General features: G+C 44.1%; 1 long non-coding RNA gene across 1 annotated transcript in view; it reads right to left on the bottom strand.

The window, feature by feature from the left end:
• The window catches only part of LOC135321490 (uncharacterized), a 122,762-nt gene that overhangs the window by 73,815 nt on the left and 31,560 nt on the right, over positions 1-17,387 (bottom strand). The window contains exons 2-4 of the long non-coding RNA XR_010381271.1: positions 7,193-7,349; positions 4,152-4,568; positions 3,412-3,946 (exon numbers count right to left, since the gene is read on the bottom strand). This is a non-coding gene — a long non-coding RNA (uncharacterized LOC135321490). The remainder of the gene's footprint in view (positions 1-3,411; positions 3,947-4,151; positions 4,569-7,192; positions 7,350-17,387) is intronic.

Raw genomic sequence — 17,387 nt, 5'->3', positions numbered from 1 at the left:
TTAACAGAATTTGTGGCACTGCAGGCAACAGATTAGCCACAAAAGCTTTCAAGGTGGGAGACCTGTGCAAATACAACCCAGGACCGCAGCCTCCCTGCAGGTTGGCCACCTGAGGAGGGAGACGGTTCCTTGCCAGCAGGGGCTCTGATGTTTCTACACTCCTGGTGCTCAGCGGTGGCATTTAGCAGTGACCTCACAGGCTGGAGTGCTATGAAGACTCCACTCTTTGGGGATCCAGACACTGAATTTGAAAAAAGCACCACTCACTCTGCATCAAGCCAGGCCAAATGCCCCCGGAGCAGGCTTCTCCTCCGCTCCTGCGAAAGGTCTAATCTGAAGTGAGGAGCTGTTGGAGGGACTCTGGGGTGCCGGGAGGCCAGTGAGTGGAATGGACTCTCAGAGCTGGAGAGGCAGTTTAGAGCCATAAAGGGCCTTAGGAAATTGCTTTTCCCTCTTCAGATGCTCTTAAAGGACTACTTACGTGTCTCTACCATCAAGTCCAGCTTTATCTTAATTCACTCTCCTCAAGTCAACCCTGCCCAGCGACAGACAGCAACTCTGCTGCCGAGCCCTGTTTTGCACAGGGTTGTCCCTGCAGAACACAGGCAGACAAGTTCAAGTGCAAGTTTGATTGACAGGGTTTTGCATATGTTCTCACTTTAACTGTCACAACAAGTCTGTGAATACTTGTTATTTTTCCATGTGGTGGGAGAATCTTTAGGGAGAGTAACCTTCCCCCCTCACAGCTCACCCCTTTCCTTCCCCTCTCCCCTCACAGCCAGGCCATTTAGGGGCCACAGCTGTTACAAAGGAAATGACAGGAGCATTTCTTTGCTGGTTTCTGTGAGCCAGTGACAGGGAAGAAAGGGGAGGACTATTGGAATTGCGAAAATGTTTGATGATTTAAAAAAAAGAGGGATTCGCTTTTGTATCCCCCCTCCCCTTGCTGGTCCCAACACACACACACACACACACACACACGAAAAATGGTGGAGAAACAAGAATAGACTTTGGATGGTCCTAGAAAGAGGGGCTGTAGTAGGTTACAGTTTCCAAAGATGTCCCCCCCAACAGTGTCGCCCATACCACATGCTCTCCTTATGATGTGATTGTGACAGTCTTCCCAAAGCGCAGGGGGGTCATGTCCCCTCCCTTTGAGTCTGGACAGGCTGGAGACTCCAGATCTCTAGGCATTGTCTGATCTCTGTCTGATCTCTGGGCCCTGCAGAGTCCCACCACCACTTCTAGTCCAATTTTTTTTTTTCCCAGCTACCTCTGCTCTATTCCAGGAACAACCCTCTGTATAAATTCTTTTAGGCAGTTAGGAGGAAGGTTGAAGGTTCTTCCTGAGTCTTTTCCACCTTGATTGTTTTCAGCTCAAAGTCATCCATGTGCCAAAGTGACACATTTAGGGGTGGCAATATTGCTCCCCTATAATCTTCAAGCTTAATTCTCTAAATCTTTTATTTGAAAATTATATTGTGGCTACCTCTGGTCAGAGGAATTGAATCTAATCTGTTTCGAGATGAACTTGGTGAGCTTTTCTAGTTCTGTCTGGGACAAAGCTGAGGGGAGTGTTTTATTCAGTTGTAACCATTAACAAGAGAAAACAAAGCAAAACAGCCAGAGTAGAAGGTAACACAGAAAGCTGGTGTTTGATTCTGACATCAGACAGCTCTCTGGGCATTCAAAACTGTATGCAACGACTTTCCAACTCTGACTTCACTGGGGGAAAATATTTCAAATGTTGTTTTAAAGCATTGGATCAAATGAGGTAAGACTCCTTTAGAAAAAACTATGATAGTTAAAATGTCATTGCTTTCCCTGATTTTTGTAATTAAAGTGCACCTCATTCTGGAGAGGATGATGAGTCTGAATGTTTTTCAATGAATGATGCAGCATGTGAACCAACAAATAAATACGTGGAATACGATGGTAACACACGATTACTGTGACCATTTTTCCTGAGGGCCTGAGCTTCCCCTACTGAGCACACCACGTTTTCTAGACCCAGGGAAGTATTTCCAGGATGGGTGATCCAGCCCCTGACCTCCCAGCAGGGTGGGGTGGGGAAATAAAAGGTATAAAATCATAGCTGATTGGTGTGGTAGAAGAGAAAGGCAAGAGGGGAAGAGACGAGGTGGGGCCAGGTCTTGTGGAGAGTGGCCTAGAGCTGATATTCCTGGGAGCCATGGCTTGTCACCTAGATCACTTTTGCTCTGGACACCACAGTGGACACATTCCTGGGTGGCAGCAGGAACTATATACAGAGTGCAATTCTGCCACTCATGCAAGTGGGGTCTGAAAACTCCAGTTGTCCAAGTGTAACCGAGCAAGACCCCATGCAAGCTTCCTGGGGCAGACCCCTCCCCACCTCCTCTGCTTCAGCTGCTCTGAAGTATCTGAATAACAGTATCCTGAGTTGTTTTACCGATGATAAAACTCTCACCATGGAAGATGTTAACTACGTGATGACCATGAGTACATAGCCCCCAGACCTACTGGAGCCTGAGGATAATGTTAAGCCTGGTGACACCGCCCTGTTGCCTCAACAATGACCAGAGAACTGTGCAAGAGCTGATCACATGTGGTGGGATACCCCTCCCTCACCTGGCCTTTAAAAATTCCTCCCAAAACCCACCGGGGAATTCAGGTGTTATGAGCACTCGCTGCCCGGGGCTCCTTGCTGGACACCCTGAAATAAACGCTGCACTTTCCTTCAACACAGCACGGTGTTGGTAGATTAGCTTTACTGCGTGCAGGTGAGCAGAGCCAAGGTCTGGTTCCGTGATGTAAAAGCAGGGTGAATAGAACCCTTTTCAGTCTGTATTGTCACATAAAGCACAGAAATCAAGAAAGTTTACACACAACTGACTATAGAATGAACTTCAAGTCCCAAATAATCCAGGGCCTCTCCTCCCAAGACCTTCATGTCCCACCCAGGACCTTCCTGACTGTCCTCTCCTCCAGGAATAGGACTTGATTCCACCGTTGAGAACGGGGCTGACCAGAGGAGGAGAATCAGTCACAGTGGAGCCAAATTCCTGCCTTACCCGAGCTGGCGTTGCCATCAGGAGCAGGACTGGGTGAGCTCACTGTGTGGGGGGTTGTCCCCTCCTCTCCTCTCCCAGGAACCCCCGCAGAGCGTGGAGCCTTTCTGGTGGTGGCACTGTGGTTGTTTTTTTGGTTGACTGTGTAGGGAAACTGAATTTGCCACCTCGTCTCCCCTCCACCCCTGGACCTCAAAGTACAAATGGGGAAACTGAGACTGGAGACACCAGGTGACTCAGATCACATGATGAGGGTGTTTGAGAGCCCAGTCAGGACCCCCACCCCGTGCATTTCCCTGTGCCCTCTTGTCCATGTTACAGATCACCAGACTGTGAACACGAGCGCGGGATTATTCCTTACCTTTCTGTTTCGAATCCAAGTTCGTGTGCCGGACGCACAGTGAGGCCAAGCTAACCAAGACGTCGGAGTTTGAAGCAGAGAAAAGTTTGCTGCAAGGGCTGAGCAAGGAAAACGAGCAGCACGTACCCAAAAAGCCTAAACTCTCAGATGGTTTTCGAGGAAGAGTTTTTACAGGCAAAATTTAGGGGGCAGGGCTGCACGGGGTGTGACCTTCCTCTGATTGGCTGGTGGGGAGGTAACAGGGTTGTGTTCCGGAATCTCAATCAGCCTCCTGGTTCCAATATGGGGTCCACGTGCTTGTGCTCAGCCTGAGTACCATCTTTCACCTGGGTCAGGGCCTTAGTTCCTGCAGAAGATCTCAAAGATATATTGTTACGTATCTTCCTTGAGGAGGAACAGGACCCGCCCAATCGCTGCACTATTGTTTCTTAACTGTTCCTCCTTTATTTCTGGGTTCCTTCACTCCCCTGATTAGTAACTGTTCCAGTTGGCCCTTTGAAACTCAGGAAAGGTCTAGGAGGCTGAAGCTTTTTTCCTACAAACAAGAAACAGAGGACATGGAAAGGCTTTTGTACCCCTGAGGGCCCCACAGGGTCCTGCTCATTTTCAACCCCCCTTTCCTTTGATTCTCCTCAATCTTGAAGGGAACAGGTATTGGAATCATAAACTCAGCTGAGGAACTTGGTGTTAGGGGGACTCAGTGTCATCTCTCTGTATCTCCCTCAGCACCTCATACGTACCTGCTACATAGTAGGCGCTCCAGGGGCCGTGTGCAGAATGCGGGCATAGCCAGTGGTTGTTCTAGAAGTACAGCTGGAGGGGCAGGTGCCTGTGGCTGCAGGTCGCCTGTCCCCAGCAGGTGTGTGTGGCTGGCGGGTACCGAGTCGTGGCTGAGACACACAGGTTCTCTTCCGGCTGGTCTTCCAGCCACTGAAAAATTCTCACCTCCTAGGAGGTTCTAATTTAGCAGTTCACCCTTCACTTTCAGGAAAACTTTTCACCAAAGAAAATGGCTTCAATCTTTGAGATTAGCTGGATTTGCTATTCATTTATTCTTCAATTTCTGTGCTCCCTTCAAGAACTTCTTTTCCAAAAATGGTCAGTTAAGTAGTTTGATTTCCACTCTGTCCTGTTGCTTTAATGCGTGTCTCTGCAACCTTAAAAAAACAAAAACAAAAACAAAAGCAGAAACAAAAACAAAAATAAAACAAACAAAAAACCCCCTCTGTCTCAACTAATGATGTCAGCTGTGCTCCCTCTGTGGGAGCTAGGTTTATTTAGGTCACAGAGGTGTTTTTCCTCCCTACCCTGTTTAGCAATTTGTTTGCTGCCATTAAGAATGGTTTTGTGTTAAAATTTTTTATTTATCCAAGAGCAATGAGTGCTGGGAGGAGGAGGAGCCGGTGAAGACTCAGTGGCACCAGCCTGATCACACCATCCCAGATTCCTGCAAAGCCCTTTGCTGAGAGCAGAGAGGGCAGCACCCCCATCACACAGGAGCTGCCCTGTGGGACATTCACCTGGCCAGGCCACTGGCCTCCTTGGCAAAACCAGAGAGTATCTGCTGTCCCAACCCTGGTAGCTGGGTGGGCATGTGAGAACCACCTGGGAGCCTGATAAAATACTACAAACCTGAACCCGCCCCAGGACTCTAATTGGTCAGGGGCTGGACCTGAGCACCAGCATTTCTGAGTTCCCCAGGGAATGCTTAAGGGCGGCCTGGGCTGGGAACTGGGGAGCTGGGTTAAAATCAGGCCTGAGTGAGTTGCCTGTAGCATCAAAACTTCGCACAAAGGTTCTGAGTAGGACAGAAGGTTGGATAAATTGACCTCTAACCTGCAACATCTCTGACTCTGCATGACGCTAGTTTGAGCCCAGGATATTCAGCCAGGGGGAAAAAGGGGCTTGATCCATACAGCTACTAACAGGCTCTCAGCCAGATGCTTTAAAAAAATAAAGTTAGAACTAAACCATTGCTTTGGAATAAACAACCTTGTCTCTGTGGGGGATTTAAAAAACAACAATAAAAACCCACCAGTTATGTTTTAAGACATTAGCAGTGATAAAAAAAATACTTAAGAACAAAGAGTAGAATAGAAATTAGCGATCCTGACCTCAGTCCTTCTTACTTACAGTGTGACCTTCTGAAAAATTGCTCCACATCTTTGTCAAGCAACCTCACCTCTGGCCTCTTGATTTGCTCTGAAGATCAGCCAGTGAGGGCCTGGAGATATGGGGGGGCTAGGTTGTACCCTGCCCTGCCCCCTAGACCAGGAAAGAGGGTCCCATCCTGGGCTCTGGCCTGAGCCCCACTGTGCTCCTCCCCATGGACCAAATTCATATGTTGAAACGATAATCCCCAATGTATTAGGAGGTAAGGCCTTTGGGAGGTAATTAATTGGTCATAAGAGAGACTCTGTGATAGGATTAATGAGTGCTTTTATAAGAGACATGAAGGAGATGACCTGTCTTGACTGTGTGAAGACACAGCAAGAAGGTGGCCAGCTGTAAACTAGGAGGAGGGCCCTGGCACCTTGATCTTGGACTTCCAGCCTCTGTAAGTGTGAGTAATAAAGGTCTGTTGATCAAGTCATCCAGGCCATGGTATTCCGTTAGAGCAGCCCAAGCGGACTAAGACAGTGTCCCTGAGGCCTCAGTTGGCCCTGAGTGGGCCTCGTCCCCAGGCCATTGTCCCACAGCTGATTGCTGCACTGGCATTTGTCTCCTGGGGCCTGTAGGGTGGCTGAGCGTGGCTGTTTGCAGGGTATGGACAGATAGGCTGGGTGTCCACTTGTGCGGAAGGTGGAGCCAAGAATGGGACAACAAGAACGGGGTGTGCCACAGGCTGACCTCACTGTCCCACCATGTTCAGACAGAGCACTGAGATCCTCAGTTTGAACCTGGTCCTTTCAAGTCGTTACGAAGGTGCATTTTTCAAAACAGGAGGCCAGAACATACTTTACAGGAAGTTCATGTGCTTGATTTGTAACTTCTAGAAAGTTAGACCTCTGGGGGTCCGGACTTTCTTTGTACCCCTGTGTGGAGGTTCAGAGTGTCATGCTGGGTGTACACAGTGCTGCATGTACAAGGCACACACACCAATGATCTTCACATGCTGAGGGCCTTTCTGCATTTTTATGGTGTATTGTGAAGAACATGTGGATAGAGATCATTTCTGTTTGCCGAGTGTTTCTATTCATCCCCATCAGATGTTTCACCACTTGACTTGCAGATGTATCGTGCTCTTAGTCGTGTGGAAAGCAGTCACTTTAGGGGCAGAGGCTGGTGATAAAACCTTGAAGGCAGTCTTCTGAGTAGTCGGAGGGAAGGTTAAAAAGTACATAATTTCTTCTTTAGTGGAAAAACAATTCCACAAATACTTGCATCCTAGCTCACAGTCAGTCACTCTTCCTTTGAGTCCCGGCAGGTGCATATTTCATGGTCCTTGCAGAACTTTGTCTTGTTCCTGTCCCTTCTCCACTAGGTTCGTAACTCCTCGAAGGCAGGTACTGCACCTTCTTCCTCTTTAGGGTTGCAGCACCATCCTCGACACTGTGTAGTGGGCAGCTTTCTACAACTTTTGTTCTTTACTCTGAGCGGTTCTATTCGTTATTAGCACTGTGGTATATTGCAACTGTACATAAAAATTAAACCATCAGAATTCTGTTAACTGCTATCAAAAGAGCAGATGACTTTTTAACATGAAGACTTATGTTAAAGGATGTAGGGAAATATTTTTTACATACGGCAGTTCTCTGACTAGATAAATCTTCCTACACACCTCTCATTATTCTCTTAGGTAAATTCGTAGAGATGATCTGCTGGGTCAAGGGACATGCATGTATTAAAAGCTACTATTCAGCCATACAAAACGACAACATAATGCCATTTGCAGCAACATGGATGCCCCTGGAGAATGTCATTCCAAGTGAAGTAAGCTAGAAAGTGAAAGAAAAATACCATATGAGATCGCTCATATGTGGAATCTAAAAACAAACAAACAAACAAAAAGAAGACAAATGAACTTAGATACAAAACAGAAACAGACTCACAGACATAGAATAGAAACTTGTGGTTGCCAGGGGGGATGAGGATGGGAAGGGACAGACTGAGAGTTCGAGATTTGTAGATACTGACAGGTATATATAGAATAGACAAACAAGTTTATACTGTATAGCGCAGGGAAATATAGTCAAGATCTTGTAGCAGCTCACAGTGAAAAAGAATATGAAAATGAAAATGTGTATATTCATGTATGACTGAAAAATTGTGCTGTTCACCAGCAATTGACACAACATTGTAAACTGACTATAAATCAATTTTAAAAAGAAAAAAAAAAAGCTACTATTGGTTCACATGACCAAGCTGTGTAATTCAGCTCCCTCTGTCCTCCCAGGCTTGGGGACCTACATGGGGAGAGGCCCTGAGCTGCTCTTTCCTGCTTCCTCCTCCCTCTCACTCTGCTGTTTCCAGGTCCTCCGGTGCGGTGGGTAGGGAGGGGTGGAAGAGATAGAAGAGGGCAAAGTCTTAGTACCTGGTGGATCCTGTCTTGGTTTGTATGTCCTCTGGGTGTTGGGCCCCCAGATGCTCACTGTCTTGTAGATCATGTGGTAAGCTCCTCCAGAGTCTGTGGGATGCCTCCACTCAACAGGTACCCCATGTGGAAATGTGCTTCTATTGGACCTTGTCCTCCCACCTCAATTCCAGCCCCCAGTTCTTGCTGGTGGTCATCCCCTGGGCAGGGTGCCAGCAAAACAGCACAGCTTGGCCTCCTTCTACAGTACCCACTAGTCCACAGGCCACTCATGCCTCCTTATCAACACCAGATGACAGGGGTGGGGCAAGAGCAGGCTGCTCCTTCTCTTTACAGTGCCATTGCTAACCATTCCTCTTTTCCTGCTCAGTCAGTGCAGAACACAGACCAGCAATTGTACATTAAGCAGATGTTCAGGAGGTCAGATGCCTGTCTCACCTCAGGCATCTCTGCAATCCATCCCAACTCTACAGTCCATCCACTGGGGTGTGGGGACAGGGGAGCACTCTCCTCTGGGTCAGGAACTCTCTATCCAAAGCCTCTTTTCATTTCTGCATCTTGGACTTACAGAGACTTGCAGGGAGGCATGGGGGTTAGTAGGCAAGGGATTAGCAGAAGCTGTGGTGATGGGTCTGGGAACCCTGCCTGTAGGATAAGGAGGTAGGTAGGGCCTCTGCACCTTAGCTTTGGCTTTTACCCCCAGTAGTCAGACAATAGGAAATTCTCTTTCAGTGGTTAAATAACCACAATATAATCTCTATGAAGGAATAAAATGTAGCTGTGATTTTGTGATTTATAAGAAATACATATTTGGTCATTCAGATAGATGATTAAAACACATTTCTCAAATATTTGGTCTTTGTCTACAATTCCTGGCTCACAGATCCACAAATTCTTGGAATTTCCTGGGTGATAAGAGCAATGGGAACATCCTTTGTAATTGCTTCAGAGCCACAAAGGTAAAATGGGTGTCTTGTTATTTATAACAAGCCCCTTTCCACCACAACTGAGTTTATGTTCACGAGTCAACTTTTGGAAAGCACCTAAGGATGGGGGCTGGTTGCTGGGCAACCAACCATGAATAGAGGGTTGGAATTTTCAGTCCCTCCCCCTGATTCCTGGGATGGGGAAAAGGGCTGGAGGTTGATCAATCACCAATAGCCAATGACTTAATCAATCATACCTTGTAATAAAGCCTCCGTAAAAATCCAAAAGGGCAGTGTTCGGAAAGCTTCCTGGTTGGAGAACCAGAACATTAACATGTGCCATTATGCCAGGCTTCAAATTTCGCGGGAACAGAAGCTCCTTTGCTTGGGACCTCACCGTGTGTACCTCTTCATTTGGCTGTTGATTTGTATCCTTTAATATCTTTTGTAATCAATCTGTAATCTAGTAAGTAAATGGGTTTCCTGAATTCTGTGAGCTGCTCTAGCAAATTAATTGAACCCAAGGAGGGGGTCATGGGAACCTCTGATTTATAACAAGTTGGTCAGAAGTACAGGTGACAATCTGGACTTGTGACTGACCAGTGGAGGGTGGGCTGAGCCCTTGTAGGGAATCTGATGCCATCTCCAGGTAGATGGCGTCAGAACTGAGTTGACTATAGGACATCCATCTGCTGTCAAAGATTGTTTGTTGGTAGAGGGGGAACCTCCCATGCTCCCCCTACATCTACACATTGGAATTGGGACTTGGGTACAGAATCCTCTTAGTAGCCATTCAAAAATCTGAAGACTACTTAATGGGAAATATTTATTGAATGTATTTATTGATATATGTGTAATGGTTTTTGCTAAATGAAGAATTTAATCTCCAAAACCACATAATCCCATGTTTGTAAAATATATATTTCATATCTATAAATGCACAGAAAAAATCACTAGAAGAACACTACATCATTGTTTTCTCTGAAGGCTAGAATGACAATGATTTTCTTCACTGTGCTTTTTGGGGGATTTTTCCATTTCTGTGAGCACAAGTTACTTATTTTGATAAGTAAAAAAATTATTTCTGAAAAATACAATTAAATGTTAACCTCCCTCTGATCCACATCTCCCTACAAATGTTCTTTTTCCTTATTAACTTTCAAGTTTTCGGTACCAATGAAGCTGTTCTCCCTCAAAGCAAATGAAGGTGCAGAAATAAAAGCCACACGTGCTGGTGCTAAATTCTCAGCAGTCAGCAAGACCACACACGTGCAGGACCTGCTTACACAGAGGCCAGTGGAGCTCAAATAAGGCAGCCTCACCAGCAAGTGTTTTAGGAAGACTGCCTGGAGCAGAAGTCTGCACCTGGGTGTAAACTGGAACCCCCTGCAATGCTTTAAAAACAACTGATGTTGGGGCAGCAGGAGTAAAACACTGGAGTGATTCCAATGTGCAGCCCAGGTTAAGAGCCTCTGCCCAGGGGTGTGAACTTCACCTGCAAGTCCACCTGCCCCACTGTACAGGCACCTTCTCTGGGAGTTTCCTGGGTCTCTTCCTATTTCAATTATCTGAAAGTATTTGACTGCAAACGTAGTCCTCAAGATTGTAACTAGAAGTAGGAGGCAGGAAGATAAAGATTTTAGGTTCTAAACTGAACTGAATAATGTCCCCCAAAGATTCATGTCAACCTGGAATGTGACTCTATTTGGAATAGGATCTTTGCAGATATAATCAAGTCAAATGAGTTCCTACTGGATGAGGATGAGCCCTAAAGCCGATGACGGATGCCCTTAAAAGGAGGGAGATTTGGAGATACAGAAACATACACAATGGGAAGAAGGCCATGTGAGGGCAGAGGCAGAAACTGGAGTGATAAAACTATAAGCCAAGGAATGCTAAAAACAGCCAGCCACCACCAGGAGTTAGAAGAGTGGCATGGAATGGAATCTTAGAACATCCAGAAGGAGCCAACTCTGCTGACACCCTGACACCCTGGACTTCTGGCCTCCTGACCTGTGAGAGAGTAAGCCTGGTGTTTTAAGCCACCCAGTTTGTGGTGATTTGTTACAGCAGCACTTGGAAACTCATACAGGCTGTCTCAGAAGTCTTCCACAGAGCAGACATATGATGCCACATTACATCTCCACAGCACAGCTCTTTCTGGACCTCAAAGGTCTCTTCTCTGCATACCCAGTTCTCTTTGTATGCATGGGGAAAAAACCATCTTAGATAATTCATGTCGATTTTCTTTCAACCATGCATAGCACAGGAGCTATTTGGTTTGCAAGGTGGGAAAACCCCCACTATACATTTTGTTCCATTGCTTCTCCTAGCTCAGTCAGGAGACTTTTCTTATTAGAGTCACTCACTTGGTAACTAATAAGAATTGCCAGCCTCTGAAAAGCAATTACTTCTAAGTGAAACAATCATTTCTGAGTCAGAAAATGCTGTACATAATGTAAGCAAGGCACTATGTGAGCAGGAGTTTGCTGTTTCTGCTTCAGTCTTGAAAAGCTGCTTTGATCAGGATTGTCTTTAACAGAGGATGGGAGGATGGTGAGGGAGGCCTTCAGTGGTCATTTATTTTCTAGTTTTCCGATGGGTGGCACCAACCCTGTCAGTTAAGTTCCATTCAATTGCATGCCCTCTATGTTAGGGGATGGGGATGCAAAGGGACCACTGCCCACAGGAGGGTGGACAAGTAACAGCAGATGAGAGCACAGGTGTGGTGGGCTGAAGAGGTGGCGTGGAATGAAACAGGAAACTGAACACGGATGCTTGTCTCTGCTCCCTCCTGAAACTTGCACTGAAATGAGAGTGAAGGAACAAAAATAAATGTGCATCAGCCCCAAAGGACACAGAGAACTGAGGAAGAGACCACATGAATAAGAAATGTCATTGAATTTGGTAGGATGGAAAGTAGAGGCAGGAGAGTAACAGAGAAATCTGACTACCGAGTGCCTGCAGAGGATGGGGAATCAGAGACACTGAACCATGGGAGGTGGCGGTGCGCATGAGGGGAACAAGAGGTTTGACTGAAATCCTGTTTAAGGAGAAATTAGAACCCAGGTCACTCGCCAGCTGGAGGAGCTACCCCTCTCCACCCAACTAGGAGGTTTATTGTTGGAGAGCAGAACCAAGAGGGGCTGCAGTCACAGCAGAGAGGGGCCCAGTGCTTTTCTGAGAGTGAACACCAACATCTGAACCATGGACTGGCCACCCTCTCCCTCTGTCTCCACTTCCAGGAGGCTGACCAGGTGTGCAGTCCTCAGGCAGGAGACGAGTAGATTCTCTCTGAAGAAAATGAATGGTCCCAAAGAGAAGATACATATAATGACAGATGGCATTTCTGTAGGGTGGAGGAGGGAGTGGAGGGGAAGGAAAGAAGAAATCCAAGTGCTCCTTGAATCATCCTGTCATCCTGGAGATCCCTACCCTTAAGTCCACACAGACATGGATGAGCCCCTCCCCCGGTGCACACACACAGCTTCTCTCAACATTTTAGTGTTGAGTGCATAGCCCGAGTATCCTCAGATATTTGATGAATGCTTTTAACATGAAAAATAGAAATTACGTTAGGTAAACAGCAAAAAGTGGACTCAGCAGGAAAAGAAAACAGGAAAACTAAAAACAAAACAAAAATCCTAATAGCCTTGGAGAGAAAGCATCTCCAAACCAAGAAGAGCTTGCTACTAAAAAGGAATGTTCTTCACAATAGCCAAGAAGTGGAAACAACCTAAATGTCCATACACAAACAGATAAGGAAAAAGTGGTGTATACTACATGCAACGGAATATTTTTCAGTTTTAAAAGAGAAGGAAACCATGTCATTTGCTATAACATAAGTGAACCTTGAGGACATTATGCTAAGTGATATAAGCCAGTCACAGAAGGACAAATACGGCATGATTCCACTTTTATGAGGTATCTAAAGTAGGCAAACTCGTAGAAGCAGAAAGGAGAATGGTGGTTGCAAGGGCCTGGAGGGAGGGGGAAGTGAGAAGAGTTGCTATTCAGTGTGTACTGAGTTTCAGTCATGCAAGATGAAAAGGTTGTAGAGATTTGTTGTACTTGCAGATGTGGTTAATAATATTGTACTGTACACTAAAATTGTTATGAGGATCGATTTCATGTTTCATGGGTTTTCTTTTTCCCATAATTAAAAAGAAAAAAAAAAAAGCAAAACTCAGCTCTGGCCTATACCAGCTGTGTGACCTTAAGTTAGTTACTTCACCTCTCTGAAACTCCATTTCCTCATCATTATGAAGTGGGGCTAATAACTCCCTTGCAGAGAAGTTGAGAGGATTCATCTAATAATATATATAAAGCACTGAATCTAGCAGCAGAGGACCAAAGAGAGAGAGAGAAAAAAGAAATGTTGGGAGAATGATATAAAACTCAGCAGCATTTAAAATATGATAATGGAAATAGTTAATAAAGTAACTGATCATTAATTATATAGAAAATAGCATTCAGAGGAGTTTTGTAGTTATATTGAAGAATCTGTGATAATGATATGAAAAACTAAGCTGAAAAAAGGAAAAGCAAGTAGTATCTGAGAAAACAAAGAAGCTATACAAGAAAGGAAATGAAATTGTATTATACTATTTGGGTTGGCAGTGAAGGATAATCTTGTGATCAAAATAATGTAAACTGAATATTCACTGAAAGCGTGGTATCAAAGTTGCAAGCAGCGAAGGTGATGGCAGGGTATCAGAATGCTAAATCCTCATAGTAGGAAATCAATCACTAATGTAAAAGTTGATAAATCAGGAAAGAGTGCTATAAACATTACTAAGAATCACTGAGTGGACCCCCAACCCATAAGAAATAGTTGGAAGATTTGAGAATGCTTTATTTTCTGAGGAACTAGGCTCAAGCTAGGAATTTAGGGAGAGCTGTAGACTAGTATTCCTATTACAAGCTTTGTAGTATCATTTGACTTATAAAACTATGTAAATGTCTGACTTTGGTAAAAGAAATAAAGTTTAATAAAAGGAGGTAGTACTAAGGAGGGTGTGATTATTTGGAATGTGCTCATGTACTAGTCAGTTCAGGCTGCACAACAAAATACCCTTGTAGACAGCCACCTTCTCACTGGGTTCTCACATGACCTCACATGCATGCTCAGGGAGAGACAGAGAGTGCGAGCAAGGGAGCAAGATCCCTGGTGTCTCTTCTTATAAGGGCACTAATCCCATCCTGAGGGCCCCACCTTCATGACCTCATCTAACTCAGAATACCTCCCAAAGGCCCCATCTCCAAATACCACCATATTTGGGGTTACTGCTTCAACATTTGAATTTTGAGGAAACACAATTCTGCCCATAGCACTCAATAAAAGATGTCTTAAAGGGGTGACATTCAGACTGCTACAGAGAGTGGGCAAGTAGAAAAAGGAGGGCTTTGTACACAGGTATGCTGGAACCTGGGGTGTGTTGGGGGGAGATGCATACAGGAAAACATACAAGAAATACACTGCTCTTCTCAGAGATCTCACTGCTGTCTCCTGTTGGAGAGAACTTCCTTAAGCACAAACCTAGATGTTCTTGGCCCCTTTTCCTCCCGGCCTCTGGGGAGGTGGAGTCTTACCCTCTGGTCGACAGACCACATCCTCCAGCTTAGCCTCACTCACTAATACACATTTGTACTTTTATCTGCCACTTCTATTATTTCTTAATTTTTTCATTTTCTAAATTGTTCCCAAAACAAGTAAGAAAGAGGAATAACATTTTGTAGGGGCTTCCCTAGAGACCTCGATAAGGCATTTGGGAAACTAAACATAGTTCAGAATTGTTGGAATAACAGCTGTGTGGGGCGTGGAGTGGAAGTGGGAGGGGCAGTAGGAGATGTCCATGTCCTGAGGGAGCAGCACGAATGGTGCGCTAGGTTACTTAGTTAGTTAGGGCCCTACCAACAGCCAGGCTTCATTCACTTTGCACCTGGCTGAGGTGGGAAGGATGGAGTGTGGTGGGGGGTGTTCTACTGAAGGTTAGGAAGTGACATAGAAATGCTGACAAAGAAGCCAGGGCCTTGGCAGAGGACACTGAGGGGAAGGAAGGAATGAATCTGAGTTATAACTAAAAGTAGAATCAAAAGGATTTGGTTATTAGTTGAGTGAGAGAGAGATTCAAATTGAGAGTAACTCCTGAATTTCTGGTTCCAATTTCATGGAAGATACATTTCTCAGAGATATCACTGCTCACCTAGATGACTTAATCCATCACAGGCCCCAAGACACTAATCTGGGAAACTGGTCTCTAGTGCCCTGCTAACCCTCTCTCCCAGCCTAAGTCCTTTGGCAATTCCACACCTTAAATTCTAGTGTCAAGTCCTCACTTCTCCAATGCAGAGGTTAGAGAATCAGAAAACTTAAAAAATAATAATATTTTTAATCAATATTTCAAAATTACAGAAAAGTTGCAGAAATTATACAGTATCTTACCATTGGAGTCACCGATTATCATTTTGGCATCTTCCTCTCTTTCTAATTGTTATGATTTTTACTGCTGAACTATGTGAAAGGAAATTGCACGATTTTTGCCTCTATCCCCAGATATTTCAGCATTTACCTCCTAAAAACAAGGACATTCTCTTCATAACCACAGTATAATGGTCAATTTTAAGAACTTAAAAATTAATACAATATTATTATCTAATATATAATCTGTATTCAAATGTCACCAATTACCCAATAATGACTTTTATGGCAATCTTCCCCCAATCCAAGATCTAATTCAGAATTATGCATTACATTTAGTTGTCATGTCTTTTATTTCATTTAATCCGGAAAATTTCCAGAATTATTTTTTTTTGCCTTTCATGACTTTGATAATTTTGATGAATGCAGGTAAGTTGTCTTGTAGAATGCCCCCAATTTGGATTTGTATGGTGATTCTGGATGTTTATACTCAGGTTACATGCTTTGGACAGGATTACACCATAAACAATGCTGTGTCCTCCTCAGTTTATTACTGGAAAATACACCGATGTGGGTGTGTTCCATTATTGGTGATGTTAACTTTGATCATCTGATTGAGGTGGTGCTAGCTAAGTGTTTTCACTTAGCTACTTTAAAGTTACTATTTTTCCCTTTGCAATTAGTAGGTTATCTTTTGGGAGAGACATTGAGACTTTCATTGATGACGCTTGCCTGAATCAGTACTATGATGCTGCAAAATGTTGATTTTTGCATTCTATTGTACATTCTATATCTATTTGTTGGCTTTTTATTCTAAGGATGAGCCTTCCCCTCTTCTTCACTTATTTATTTAGTATAAATATGAACTCGTGAAATTTTATTTTTTTCATGGTTTAAATTCTTCATTATCCTTACTTATTTTGATGCTCAAATCATCAAAGATTTGGACACTAGGATTCCCTTCAAAATATTTCCTGTAATCTTGCAACATCCTCTTATCATTTTATGAGCATTTCTTACTTTCAAGAATAACAAGACGCCCATCCCTGGATTCAACAATTTCTCCAAAAGTCCTGGCTTTTTTGTGTGTGTGTGGAAAATGGTATTTAGGGATCAAGATCTGTGCTACTGGGGTGTCTCTGCCCCATCAGTGGTCAGAGCCAACAGTAACCACTAATCCCAGCCCAACACCAACCACGGATCCCAATCGGAAAAAAAAAACACAAAACTTTGCTTTTCTTTGGTCCATATGTGTGTCTTCCTTCTCATATAGTAAGAATCCTGAATCCTCCATCTAAATAAAAATATTGATGGTTTTTCTTAGTTCTGCAATATGCACAAAATAATTTCAGATTTGCCACATCCTTACTTCTACCAACAATAAACATACTGAAAGTTTAAGACTTGTTTGTATATCTTTTTGTCTTTAGACTGAGGATAGTTAAAATCCTGTCTTCAAAATTAATTTTTACTTCTCTTCTGTGTGAACTCACTGAAACCTAGGCATTTGTTTCTGTTTGAATTCAGTTTTCCTTGACTCCCATCCTTGTTTAGCTAAAAATAAATATTAGCATATTTTCAAAATCAGGACTAGATTAAATGTTATACTCAGAGGACTGTTAACTCCCTCCTATACCTCTTCTACTCTTTCCACCCATCCCTTGTAGGTAACCAATTTCACTAATTTCTAATTATCTTTCCTATGTTTCTTTTTGCAAAACACACACATGTGCATGTACGCACACACACACACACACACATACACATTCTTTTTTCCCCTTAGTAATCAGAGTATTTTTATTCAACAACTGTATTGAACAATCTGAGAACTTCTCTATGAACACAGAGGTCAAAGACAGAGCTGTGATTTTCAAAGACAAGGACAAAGAATACACAGAAGAAAAGATAGAATGCAAGGCTTCACACGACAGAATAGTTAAACTGAAGGAGAATTTAGGCATCTCTTCTGTCCATCCCTAGTCACCTCTGGGTGGATAGTCTTCCCTCTACTGCTTAACTCCCTCCAGAGAGGGAGGTGTGCGACATGGAGGTAAAAAGCGCACACCCTGGAACCAGAGACCTGCCACTGACCAAC

The sequence above is a fragment of the Camelus dromedarius genome, chromosome 6 (genome assembly GCF_036321535.1).
Source record: "Camelus dromedarius isolate mCamDro1 chromosome 6, mCamDro1.pat, whole genome shotgun sequence".
NCBI lineage: Eukaryota > Metazoa > Chordata > Mammalia > Artiodactyla > Camelidae > Camelus > Camelus dromedarius.
This window is presented reverse-complemented; position numbering and strand designations above follow the sequence as displayed.